The sequence below is a fragment of the Triturus cristatus genome, chromosome 11 (genome assembly GCF_964204655.1).
Source record: "Triturus cristatus chromosome 11, aTriCri1.1, whole genome shotgun sequence".
NCBI classification, from domain to species: Eukaryota; Metazoa; Chordata; class Amphibia; order Caudata; family Salamandridae; genus Triturus; species Triturus cristatus.
Window position 1 is genome coordinate 1,141,074,491 of NC_140594.1, and position 13,759 is coordinate 1,141,088,249.

The 13,759-nt window shown below is 44.7% G+C and overlaps 5 non-coding genes across 5 annotated transcripts; all 5 read right to left on the reverse strand.

Moving 5' to 3' along the window:
- Nucleotides 1-2,294: 2,294 nt before the first annotated feature.
- On the reverse strand, nt 2,295-2,366 carry TRNAG-CCC (transfer RNA glycine (anticodon CCC)). Its single transcript has one exon. It is a non-coding gene; the product is annotated as a tRNA-Gly (tRNA).
- A 1,517-nt stretch (nt 2,367-3,883) lies between these two features.
- Nucleotides 3,884-3,955, reverse strand: TRNAG-CCC (transfer RNA glycine (anticodon CCC)). The gene has a single exon. It is a non-coding gene; the product is annotated as a tRNA-Gly (tRNA).
- Nucleotides 3,956-7,060: 3,105 nt separating this feature from the next.
- TRNAG-CCC (transfer RNA glycine (anticodon CCC)) lies at nt 7,061-7,132 on the reverse strand. Its single transcript has one exon. It is a non-coding gene; the product is annotated as a tRNA-Gly (tRNA).
- A 1,516-nt stretch (nt 7,133-8,648) lies between these two features.
- Nucleotides 8,649-8,720, reverse strand: TRNAG-CCC (transfer RNA glycine (anticodon CCC)). Its single transcript has one exon. It is a non-coding gene; the product is annotated as a tRNA-Gly (tRNA).
- A 1,516-nt stretch (nt 8,721-10,236) lies between these two features.
- Nucleotides 10,237-10,308, reverse strand: TRNAG-CCC (transfer RNA glycine (anticodon CCC)). The gene has a single exon. It is a non-coding gene; the product is annotated as a tRNA-Gly (tRNA).
- Between the last annotated feature and the right edge of the window lie 3,451 nt (nt 10,309-13,759).

Sequence of the window (13,759 nt, forward strand, 5' to 3'; positions counted from 1 at the left end):
AGATAGCAGCTCTCTAACCCTCTCCTCTCTCTTTGATCCTAGCGCTAGCATGCTCAGGATTTGATTTTAACTGGGAGCCAGAGATCTACCCGGTGAGGGCGAGGCTTTTGAGCGTTTGGGAGCGTTCGGGACGTGAGGACGTTGGATAGGAAATGTTGCCATCTTGAAATATCCAACCTTCCTGCTGTCATGAGAGGCTCTTTCCATGGACATCTGCCTCTTGGAGTCCTCTCAATTTGCTCTCTGATATAACATTTTGTGAGCTGCAATTACATCCGATGGCTACAAGGTGGCGCTGCATTCAGGTGAGAGAACAAGTGTGCACAAAATCGTTGGGGACTTTTGCCAGATTCATCGGTGGATCTTGCCTACTTTTATTCACATGCTAGATATTGCCTAGAAATGCTTTTTAATATAGAGATGCTACAGTTAGAATGTCTAGTCGGGGTTCAGCCCTTTCATTGTCTACCGCCCGCAACATATTTATTACCAGCACATGTGAGTGGTGACTCTGCTTTTTGGAAAATAGCATGTAATAGGACAATGAATGTAGCAGATGGGGCAATCGAGATGCCTGCCTAAGTATTTCATTTTTTTTTTAATTTAACGTCTGATTAATCTGTTCATGATATTTCCGTTTTGTGACATGTTGCATTAAAACAAATCCTGCTTGGAGAACATATAAAAATTTGCACTGCATTGGCCGGGAATCGAACCCTGGTCAACTGCTTGGGAAGCAGCTATGCTCACCACTATACCACCAACGCCCTATGATGTGGTTGCTCTCGGTTCTAAAGATTACAACCCCGAGTTCAATGACTATCTTGCACCAGTTTCAATGGTGCATTTGGTTTAGATACCAACATGAAAAGCAGTAGAAAGTTTCTTGTAGAGGGTAAGAAACTGAGGATTGAAACCAAGGCCAAATCTGTGCAGAAGAGAAGAAATGGAAAGCAGTAGTACAAATAGTGGAAATGAACATATTTAGGCAGCATTGGAAGTAAAGCAGCGAAGAGAAAGAGAGTGCCTTCCATGAAATGCCCAGGAGAATGATAAGAGCAGAACGAAAAGGCAAGAATGACATTCAAAGCATGCCCAGAAAAACGTGTGACGGTCCCACCAGTCATTTATGCTTATAATTGGGTATCTTTACTTTCAAAGTATGGGGTTGATCCTTTGGCGATCACTCTCTTGTATTTCAGCAGAGACAGATAGTTGAGAAGTCTTTTCTCACATAGCTAGCACAAGCCTGCGCTTTTCCTTGCTGGTAGCGTGGAAATGACAGATTGGTCCTCAGAAGAAAAAACAAGAAATATTATAGCAGAGGATGGTTTCGAAACATCGACCTCTGGGTTATGGGCCCAGCACGCTTCCGCTGCGCCACTCTGCTCCCTTGTAAAAGTGTTCTCTTTATGCAGAGGAGGAGCTTTCAGCGAAGTGGCGAGGGATTGGTGGGTCTCGCTCCTCATTTGCCTAAGCATGCTGCAATGTATGCTGGGTGCAGAAAATCTTCATCTTCTCGTCTCACAGTCAGTCATAACTGAAAGTGCAGACCCTCTTGGGAACTAGCAGTTTCAGGCCTTTACCAAGATAGCAGCTCTCTAACCCTCTCCTCTCTCTTTGATCCTAGCGCTACCATGCTCAGGATTTGATTTTAACTGGGAGCCAGAGATCTACCCGGTGAGGGCTTGCCCGGTGTGAGGCTTTTGAGCGTTTGGGAGCGTTCGGGACGTGAGGACATTGGACAGGAAATGTTGCCATCTTGAAATATCCAACCTTCCTGCTGTCGTGAGAGGCTCTTTCCATGGACATCTGCCTCTTGGAGTCCTCTCAACTTGCTCTCTGATATAACATTTTGTGAGCTGCAGTTACATCCGATGGCTACAAGGTGGCGCTGCATTCAGGTGAGAGAACAAGTGTGCACAAAATCGTTGGGGACTTTTGCCAGATTCATCGGTGGATCTTGCCTACTTTTATTCACATGCTAGATATGGCCTAGAAATGCTTTTTAATATAGAGATGCTAGAGTTAGAATGTCTGGTCGGGGTTCAGCCCTTTCATTGTCTACCGCCCGCAACATATTTATTACCAGCACATGTGAGTGGTGACTCTGCTTTTTGGAAAATAGCATCTAATAGGACAATGAATGAAGCAGATGGGGCGATCGAGATGCCTGCCTAAGTATTTCATTTTTTTTTTAATTTAACGTCTGATTAATCTGTTCATGATATTTCCGTTTTGTGACATGTTGCATTAAAACAAATCCTGCTTGGAGAACATATAAAAATTTGCACTGCATTGGCCGGGAATCGAACCCGGGTCAACTGCTTGGGAAGCAGCTATGCTCACCACTATACCACCAACGCCCTATGATGTGGGTGCTCTCGGTTCTAAAGATTACAACCCCGAGTTCAATGACTATCTTGCACCAGTTTCAATGGTGCATTTGGTTTAGATACCAACATGAAAAGCAGTAGAAAGTTTCTTGTAGAGGGTAAGGAACTGGGGATTGAAACCAAGGCCAAATCTGTGCAGAAGAGAAGAAATGGAAAGCAGTAGTACAAATAGTGGAAATGAACATATTTAGGCAGCTTTGGAAGCAAAGCAGCGAAGAGAAAGAGAGTGCCTTCCATGAAATGCCCAGTAGAATGATAAGAGCAGAACGAAAAGGCAAGAATGACATTCAAAGCATGCCCAGAAAAACGTGTGACGGTCCCACCAGTCATTTATGCTTATAATTGGGTATCTTTACTTTCAAAGTATGGGGTTGATCCTTTGGCGATCACTCTCTTGTATTTCAGCAGAGACAGATAGTTGAGAAGTCTTTTCTCACATAGCTAGCACAAGCCTGCGCTTTTCCTTGCTGGTAGCGTGGAAATGACAGATTGGTCCTCAGAAGAAAAAACAAGAAATATTATAGCAGAGGATGGTTTCGATCCATCGACCTCTGGGTTATGGGCCCAGCACGCTTCCGCTGCGCCACTCTGCTCCCTTGTAAAAGTGTTCTCTTTATGCAGAGGAGGAGCTTTCAGCGAAGTGGCGAGGGATTGGTGGGTCTCGCTCCTCATTTGCCTAAGCATGCTGCAATGTATGCTGGGTGCAGAAAATCTTCATCTTCTCGTCTCACAGTTAGTCATAACTGAAAGTGCAGACCCTCTTGGGAACTAGCAGTTTCAGGCCTTTACCAAGATAGCAGCTCTCTAACCCTCTCCTCTCTCTTTGATCCTCGCGCTAGCATGCTCAGGATTTGATTTTAACTGGGAGCCAGAGATCTACCCGGTGAGGGCGAGGCTTTTGAGCGTTTGGGAGCGTTCGGGACGTGAGGACATTGGACAGGAAATGTTGCCATCTTGAAATATCCAACCTTCCTGCTGTCGTGAGAGGCTCTTTCCATGGACGTCTGCCTCTTGGAGTCCTCTCAACTTGCTCTCTGATATAACATTTTGTGAGCTGCAGTTACATCCGATGGCTACAAGGTGGCGCTGCATTCAGGTGAGAGAACAAGTGTGCACAAAATCGTTGGGGACTTTTGCCAGATTCATCGGTGGATCTTGCCTACTTTTATTCACATGCTAGATATTGCCTAGAAATGCTTTTTAATATAGAGATGCTAGAGTTAGAATGTCTGGTCGGGGTTCAGCCCTTTCATTGTCTACCGCCCGCAACATATTTATTACCAGCACATGTGAGTGGTGACTCTGCTTTTTGGAAAATAGCATCTAATAGGACAATGAATGTAGCAGATGGGGCGATCGAGATGCCTGACTAAGTATTTCATTTTTTTTTTTAATTTAACGTCTGATTAATCTGTTCATGATATTTCCGTTTTGTGACATGTTGCATTAAAACAAATCCTGCTTGGAGAACATATAAAAATTTGCACTGCATTGGCCGGGAATCGAACCCGGGTCAACTGCTTGGGAAGCAGCTATGCTCACCACTATACCACCAACGCCCTATGATGTGGGTGCTCTCGGTTCTAAAGATTACAACCCCGAGTTCAATGACTTTCTTGCACCAGTTTCAATGGTGCATTTGGTTTAGATACCAACATGAAAAAGAGGAGAAAGTTTCTTGTAGAGGGTAAGGAACTGGGGATTGAAACCAAGGCCAAATCTGTGCAGACGAGAAGAAATGGAAAGCAGTTGTACAAATAGTGGAAATGAACATATTTAGGCAGCATGGGAAGCAAAGCAGCGAAGAGAAAGAGAGTGCCTTCCATGAAATGCCCAGGAGAATGATAAGAGCAGAACGAAAAGGCAAGAATGACATTCAAAGCATGCCCAGAAAAACGTGTGACGGTCCCACCAGTCATTTATGCTTATAATTGGGTATATTTACTTTCAAAGTATGGGGTTGATCCTTTGGCGATCACTCTGTTGTGTTTCAGCAGAGACAGATAGTTGAGAAGTCTTTTCTCACATAGCTAGCACAAGCCTGCGCTTTTCCTTGCTGGTAGCGTGGAAATGACAGATTGGTTCTCAGAAGAAAAAACAAGAAATATTATAGCAGAGGATGGTTTCGATCCATCGACCTCTGGGTTATGGGCCCAGCACGCTTCCGCTGCGCCACTCTGCTCCCTTGTAAAAGTGTTCTCTTTATGCAGAGGAGGAGCTTTCAGCGAAGTGGCGAGGGATTGGTGGGTCTCGCTCCTCATTTGCCTAAGCATGCTGCAATGTATGCTGGGTGCAGAAAATCTTCATCTTCTCGTCTCACAGTCAGTCATAACTGAAAGTGCAGACCCTCTTGGGAACTAGCAGTTTCTGGCCTTTACCAAGATAGCAGCTCTCTAACCCTCTCCTCTCTCTTTGATCCTAGCGCTAGCATGCTCAGGATTTGATTTTAACTGGGAGCCAGAGATCTACCCGGTGAGGGCGAGGCTTTTGAGCGTTTGGGAGCGTTCGGGACGTGAGGACGTTGGAGAGGAAATGTTGCCATCTTGAAATATCCAACCTTCCTGCTGTCATGAGAGGCTCTTTCCATGGACATCTGCCTCTTGGAGTCCTCTCAACTTGCTCTCTGATATAACATTTTGTGAGCTGCAGTTACATCCGATGGCTACAAGGTGGCGCTGCATTCAGGTGAGAGAACAAGTGTGCACAAAATCGTTGGGGACTTTTGCCAGATTCATCGGTGGATCTTGCCTACTTTTATTCACATGCTAGATATTGCCTAGAAATGCATTTTAATATAGAGATGCTAGAGTTAGAATGTCTGTTCGGGGTTCAGCCCTTTCATTGTCTACCGCCCGCAACATATTTATTACCAGCACATGTGAGTGGTGACTCTGCTTTTTGGAAAATAGCATCTAATAGGACAATGAATGTAGCAGATGGGGCGATCGAGATGCCTGCCTAAGTATTTCATTTTTTTTTTAATTTAACGTCTGATTAATCTGTTCATGATATTTCCGTTTTGTGACATGTTGCATTAAAACAAATCCTGCTTGGAGAACATATAAAAATTTGCACTGCATTGGCTGGGAATCGAACCCGGGTCAACTGCTTGGGAAGCAGCTATGCTCACCACTATACCACCAACGCCCTATGATGTGGGTGCTCTCGGTTCTAAAGATTACAACCCCGAGTTCAATGACTATCTTGCACCAGTTTCAATGGTGCATTTGGTTTAGATACCAACATGAAAAGCAGTAGAAAGTTTCTTGTAGAGGGTAAGGAACTGGGGATTGAAACCAAGGCCAAATCTGTGCAGAAGAGAAGAAATGGAAAGCAGTAGTACAAATAGTGGAAATGAACATATTTAGGCAGCTTTGGAAGCAAAGCAGCGAAGAGAAAGAGAGTGCCTTCCATGAAATGCCCAGGAGAATGATAAGAGCAGAACGAAAAGGCAAGAATGACATTCAAAGCATGCCCAGAAAAACGTGTGACGGTCCCACCAGTCATTTATGCTTATAATTGGGTATCTTTACTTTCAAAGTATGGGGTTGATCCTTTGGCGATCACTCTCTTGTATTTCAGCAGAGACAGATAGTTGAGAAGTCTTTTCTCACATAGCTAGCACAAGCCTGCGCTTTTCCTTGCTGGTAGCGTGGAAATGACAGATTGGTCCTCAGAAGAAAAAACAAGAAATATTATAGCAGAGGATGGTTTCGATCCATCGACCTCTGGGTTATGGGCCCAGCACGCTTCCGCTGCGCCACTCTGCTCCCTTGTAAAAGTGTTCTCTTTATGCAGAGGAGGAGCTTTCAGCGAAGTGGCGAGGGATTGGTGGGTCTCGCTCCTCATTTGCCTAAGCATGCTGCAATGTATGCTGGGTGCAGAAAATCTTCATCTTCTCGTCTCACAGTTAGTCATAACTGAAAGTGCAGACCCTCTTGGGAACTAGCAGTTTCAGGCCTTTACCAAGATAGCAGCTCTCTAACCCTCTCCTCTCTCTTTGATCCTAGCGCTAGCATGCTCAGGATTTGATTTTAACTGGGAGCCAGAGATCTACCCGGTGAGGGCTTGCCCGGTGTGAGGCTTTTGAGCGTTTGGGACGTGAGGACATTGGACAGGAAATGTTGCCATCTTGAAATATCCAACCTTCCTGCTGTCGTGAGAGGCTCTTTCCATGGACATCTGCCTCTTGGAGTCCTCTCAACTTGCTCTCTGATATAACATTTTGTGAGCTGCAGTTACATCCGATGGCTACAAGGTGGCGCTGCATTCAGGTGAGAGAACAAGTGTGCACAAAATCGTTGGGGACTTTTGCCAGATTCATCGGTGGATCTTGCCTACTTTTATTCACATGCTAGATATTGCCTAGAAATGCTTTTTAATATAGAGATGCTAGAGTTAGAATGTCTGGTCGGGGTTCAGCCCTTTCATTGTCTACCGCCCGCAACATATTTATTACCAGCACATGTGAGTGGTGACTCTGCTTTTTGGAAAATAGCATCTAATAGGACAATGAATGTAGCAGATGGGGCGATCGAGATGCCTGCCTAAGTATTTCATTTTTTTTTTAATTTAACGTCTGATTAATCTGTTCATGATATTTCCGTTTTGTGACATGTTGCATTAAAACAAATCCTGCTTGGAGAACATATAAAAATTTGCACTGCATTGGCCGGGAATCGAACCCGGGTCAACTGCTTGGGAAGCAGCTATGCTCACCACTATACCACCAACGCCCTATGATGTGGGTGCTCTCGGTTCTAAAGATTACAACCCCGAGTTCAATGACTATCTTGCACCAGTTTCAATGGTGCATTTGGTTTAGATACCAACATGAAAAGCAGTAGAAAGTTTCTTGTAGAGGGTAAGGAACTGGGGATTGAAACCAAGGCCAAATCTGTGCAGACAAGAAGAAATGGAAAGCAGTAGTACAAATAGTGGAAATGAACATATTTAGGCAGCATTGGAAGCAAAGCAGCGAAGAGAAAGAGAGTGCCTTCCATGAAATGCCCAGGAGAATGATAAGAGCAGAACGAAAAGGCAAGAATGACATTCAAAGCATGCCCAGAAAAACGTGTGACGGTCCCACCAGTCATTTATGCTTATAATTGGGTATCTTTACTTTCAAAGTATGGGGTTGATCCTTTGGCGATCACTCTGTTGTGTTTCAGCAGAGACAGATACTTGAGAAGTCTTTTCTCACATAGCTAGCACAAGCCTGCGCTTTTCCTTGCTGGTAGCGTGGAAATGACAGATTGGTTCTCAGAAGAAAAAACAAGAAATATTATAGCAGAGGATGGTTTCGATCCATCGACCTCTGGGTTATGGGCCCAGCACGCTTCCGCTGCGCCACTCTGCTCCCTTGTAAAAGTGTTCTCTTTATGCAGAGGAGGAGCTTTCAGCGAAGTGGCGAGGGATTGGTGGGTCTCGCTCCTCATTTGCCTAAGCATGCTGCAATGTATGCTGGGTGCAGAAAATCTTCATCTTCTCGTCTCACAGTCAGTCATAACTGAAAGTGCAGACCCTCTTGGGAACTAGCAGTTTCAGGCCTTTACCAACATAGAAGCTCTCTAACCCTCTCCTCTCTCTTTGATCCTAGCGCTAGCATGCTCAGGATTTGATTTTAACTGGGAGCCAGAGATCTACCCGGTGAGGGCGAGGCTTTTGAGCGTTTGGGAGCGTTCGGGACGTGAGGACGTTGGAGAGGAAATGTTGCCATCTTGAAATATCCAACCTTCCTGCTGTCGTGAGAGGCTCTTTCCATGGACATCTGCCTCTTGGAGTCCTCTCAACTTGCTCTCTGATATAACATTTTGTGAGCTGCAGTTACATCCGATGGCTACAAGGTGGCGCTGCATTCAGGTGAGAGAACAAGTGTGCACAAAATCGTTGGGGACTTTTGCCAGATTCATCGGTGGATCTTGCCTACTTTTATTCACATGCTAGATATTGCCTAGAAATGCTTTTTAATATAGAGATGCTACAGTTAGAATGTCTAGTCGGGGTTCAGCCCTTTCATTGTCTACCGCCCGCAACATATTTATTACCAGCACATGTGAGTGGTGACTCTGCTTTTTGGAAAATAGCATCTAATAGGACAATGAATGTAGCAGATGGGGCGATCGAGATGCCTGCCTAAGTATTTCATTTTTTTTTTAATTTAACGTCTGATTAATCTGTTCATGATATTTCCGTTTTGTGACATGTTGCATTAAAACAAATCCTGCTTGGAGAACATACACAAATTTGCACTGCATTGGCCGGGAATCGAACCCGGGTCAACTGCTTGGGAAGCAGCTATGCTCACCACTATACCACCAACGCCCTATGATGTGGTTGCTCTCGGTTCTAAAGATTACAACCCCGAGTTCAATGACTATCTTGCACCAGTTTCAATGGTGCATTTGGTTTAGATACCAACATGAAAAGCAGTAGAAAGTTTCTTGTAGAGGGTAAGGAACTGGGGATTGAAACCAAGGCCAAATCTGTGCAGACAAGAAGAAATGGAAAGCAGTAGTACAAATAGTGGAAATGAACATATTTAGGCAGCATTGGAAGCAAAGCAGCGAAGAGAAAGAGAGTGCCTTCCATGAAATGCCCAGGAGAATGATAAGAGCAGAACGAAAAGGCAAGAATGACATTCAAAGCATGCCCAGAAAAACGTGTGACGGTCCCACCAGTCATTTATGCTTATAATTGGGTATCTTTACTTTCAAAGTATGGGGTTGATCCTTTGGCGATCACTCTGTTGTGTTTCAGCAGAGACAGATACTTGAGAAGTCTTTTCTCACATAGCTAGCACAAGCCTGCGCTTTTCCTTGCTGGTAGCGTGGAAATGACAGATTGGTTCTCAGAAGAAAAAACAAGAAATATTATAGCAGAGGATGGTTTCGATCCATCGACCTCTGGGTTATGGGCCCAGCACGCTTCCGCTGCGCCACTCTGCTCCCTTGTAAAAGTGTTCTCTTTATGCAGAGGAGGAGCTTTCAGCGAAGTGGCGAGGGATTGGTGGGTCTCGCTCCTCATTTGCCTAAGCATGCTGCAATGTATGCTGGGTGCAGAAAATCTTCATCTTCTCGTCTCACAGTCAGTCATAACTGAAAGTGCAGACCCTCTTGGGAACTAGCAGTTTCAGGCCTTTACCAACATAGAAGCTCTCTAACCCTCTCCTCTCTCTTTGATCCTAGCGCTAGCATGCTCAGGATTTGATTTTAACTGGGAGCCAGAGATCTACCCGGTGAGGGCGAGGCTTTTGAGCGTTTGGGAGCGTTCGGGACGTGAGGACGTTGGAGAGGAAATGTTGCCATCTTGAAATATCCAACCTTCCTGCTGTCGTGAGAGGCTCTTTCCATGGACATCTGCCTCTTGGAGTCCTCTCAACTTGCTCTCTGATATAACATTTTGTGAGCTGCAGTTACATCCGATGGCTACAAGGTGGCGCTGCATTCAGGTGAGAGAACAAGTGTGCACAAAATCGTTGGGGACTTTTGCCAGATTCATCGGTGGATCTTGCCTACTTTTATTCACATGCTAGATATTGCCTAGAAATGCTTTTTAATATAGAGATGCTACAGTTAGAATGTCTAGTCGGGGTTCAGCCCTTTCATTGTCTACCGCCCGCAACATATTTATTACCAGCACATGTGAGTGGTGACTCTGCTTTTTGGAAAATAGCATCTAATAGGACAATGAATGTAGCAGATGGGGCGATCGAGATGCCTGCCTAAGTATTTCATTTTTTTTTTAATTTAACGTCTGATTAATCTGTTCATGATATTTCCGTTTTGTGACATGTTGCATTAAAACAAATCCTGCTTGGAGAACATACACAAATTTGCACTGCATTGGCCGGGAATCGAACCCGGGTCAACTGCTTGGGAAGCAGCTATGCTCACCACTATACCACCAACGCCCTATGATGTGGTTGCTCTCGGTTCTAAAGATTACAACCCCGAGTTCAATGACTATCTTGCACCAGTTTCAATGGTGCATTTGGTTTAGATACCAACATGAAAAGCAGTAGAAAGTTTCTTGTAGAGGGTAAGGAACTGGGGATTGAAACCAAGGCCAAATCTGTGCAGAAGAGAAGAAATGGAAAGCAGTAGTACAAATAGTGGAAATGAACATATTTAGGCAGCATTGGAAGCAAAGCAGCGAAGAGAAAGAGAGTGCCTTCCATGAAATGCCCAGGAGAATGATAAGAGCAGAACGAAAAGGCAAGAATGACATTCAAAGCATGCCCAGAAAAACGTGTGACGGTCCCACCAGTCATTTATGCTTATAATTGGGTATCTTTACTTTCAAAGTATGGGGTTGATCCTTTGGCGATCACTCTCTTGTATTTCAGCAGAGACAGATAGTTGAGAAGTCTTTTCTCACATAGCTAGCACAAGCCTGCGCTTTTCCTTGCTGGTAGCGTGGAAATGACAGATTGGTTCTCAGAAGAAAAAACAAGAAATAATATAGCAGAGGATGGTTTCGATCCATCGACCTCTGGGTTATGGGCCCAGCACGCTTCCGCTGCGCCACTCTGCTCCCTTGTAAAAGTGTTCTCTTTATGCAGAGGAGGAGCTTTCAGCGAAGTGGCGAGGGATTGGTGGGTCTCGCTCCTCATTTGCCTAAGCATGCTGCAATGTATGCTGGGTGCAGAAAATCTTCATCTTCTCGTCTCACAGTCAGTCATAACTGAAAGTGCAGACCCTCTTGGGAACTAGCAGTTTCAGGCCTTTACCAAGATAGCAGCTCTCTAACCCTCTCCTCTCTCTTTGATCCTAGCGCTAGCATGCTCAGGATTTGATTTTAACTGGGAGCCAGAGATCTACCCGGTGAGGGCTTGCCCGGTGTGAGGCTTTTGAGCGTTTGGGAGCGTTCGGGACGTGAGGACATTGGACAGGAAATGTTGCCATCTTGAAATATCCAACCTTCCTGCTGTCGTGAGAGGCTCTTTCCATGGACATCTGCCTCTTGGAGTCCTCTCAACTTGCTCTCTGATATAACATTTTGTGAGCTGCAGTTACATCCGATGGCTACAAGGTGGCGCTGCATTCAGGTGAGAGAACAAGTGTGCACAAAATCGTTGGGGACTTTTGCCAGATTCATCGGTGGATCTTGCCTACTTTTATTCACATGCTAGATATTGCCTAGAAATGCTTTTTAATATAGAGATGCTAGAGTTAGAATGTCTGGTCGGGGTTCAGCCCTTTCATTGTCTACCGCCCGCAACATATTTATTACCAGCACATGTGAGTGGTGACTCTGCTTTTTGGAAAATAGCATCTAATAGGACAATGAATGTCGCAGATGGGGCGATCGAGATGCCTGCCTAAGTATTTCATTTTTTTTTTAATTTAACGTCTGATTAATCTGTTCATGATATTTCCGTTTTGTGACATGTTGCATTAAAACAAATCCTGCTTGGAGAACATATAAAAATTTGCACTGCATTGGCTGGGAATCGAACCCAGGTCAACTGCTTGGGAAGCAGCTATGCTCACCACTATACAACCAACGCCCTATGATGTGGGTGCTCTCGGTTCTAAAGATTACAACCCTGAGTTCAATGACTATCTTGCACCAGTTTCAATGGTGCATTTGGTTTAGATACCAACATGAAAAGCAGTAGAAAGTTTCTTGTAGAGGGTAAGGAACTGGGGATTGAAACCAAGGCCAAATCTGTGCAGAAGAGAAGAAATGGAAAGCAGTAGTACAAATAGTGGAAATGAACATATTTAGGCAGCATTGGAAGCAAAGCAGCGAAGAGAAAGAGAGTGCCTTCCATGAAATGCCCAGGAGAATGATAAGAGCAGAACGAAAAGGCAAGAATGACATTCAAAGCATGCCCAGAAAAACGTGTGACGGTCCCACCAGTCATTTATGCTTATAATTGGGTATCTTTACTTTCAAAGTATGGGGTTGATCCTTTGGCGATCACTCTCTTGTATTTCAGCAGAGACAGATAGTTGAGAAGTCTTTTCTCACATAGCTAGCACAAGCCTGCGCTTTTCCTTGCTGGTAGCGTGGAAATGACAGATTGGTCCTCAGAAGAAAAAACAAGAAATATTATAGCAGAGGATGGTTTCGATCCATCGACCTCTGGGTTATGGGCCCAGCACGCTTCCGCTGCGCCACTCTGCTCCCTTGTAAAAGTGTTCTCTTTATGCAGAGGAGGAGCTTTCAGCGAAGTGGCGAGGGATTGGTGGGTCTCGCTCCTCATTTGCCTAAGCATGCTGCAATGTATGCTGGGTGCAGAAAATCTTCATCTTCTCGTCTCACAGTTAGTCATAACTGAAAGTGCAGACCCTCTTGGGAACTAGCAGTTTCAGGCCTTTACCAAGATAGCAGCTCTCTAACCCTCTCCTCTCTCTTTGATCCTAGCGCTAGCATGCTCAGGATTTGATTTTAACTGGGAGCCAGAGATCTACCCGGTGAGGGCGAGGCTTTTGAGCGTTTGGGAGCGTTCGGGACGTGAGGACATTGGACAGGAAATGTTGCCATCTTGAAATATCCAACCTTCCTGCTGTCGTGAGAGGCTCTTTCCATGGACATCTGCCTCTTGGAGTCCTCTCAACTTGCTCTCTGATATAACATTTTGTGAGCTGCAGTTACATCCGATGGCTACAAGGTGGCGCTGCATTCAGGTGAGAGAACAAGTGTGCACAAAATCGTTGGGGACTTTTGCCAGATTCATCGGTGGATCTTGCCTACTTTTATTCACATGCTAGATATTGCCTAGAAATGCTTTTTAATATAGAGATGCTAGAGTTAGAATGTCTGGTCGGGGTTCAGCCCTTTCATTGTCTACCGCCCGCAACATATTTATTACCAGCACATGTGAGTGGTGACTCTGCTTTTTGGAAAATAGCATCTAATAGGACAATGAATGTAGCAGATGGGGCGATCGAGATGCCTGCCTAAGTATTTCATTTTTTTTTTTAATTTAAGGTCTGATTAATCTGTTCATGATATTTCCGTTTTGTGACATGTTGCATTAAAACAAATCCTGCTTGGAGAACATATAAAAATTTGCACTGCATTGGCCGGGAATCGAACCCGGGTCAACTGCTTGGGATGCAGCTATGCTCACCACTATACCACCAACGCCCTATGATGTGGGTGCTCTCGGTTCTAAAGATTACAACCCCGAGTTCAATGACTATCTTGCACCAGTTTCAATGGTGCATTTGGTTTAGATACCAACATGAAAAGAAGTAGAAAGTTTCTTGTAGAGGGTAAGGAACTGGGGATTGAAACCAAGGCCAAATCTGTGCAGACGAGAAGAAATGGAAAGCAGTAGTACAAATAGTGGAAATGAACATATTTAGGCAGCATTGGAAGCAAAGCAGCGAAGAGAAAGAGAGTGCCTT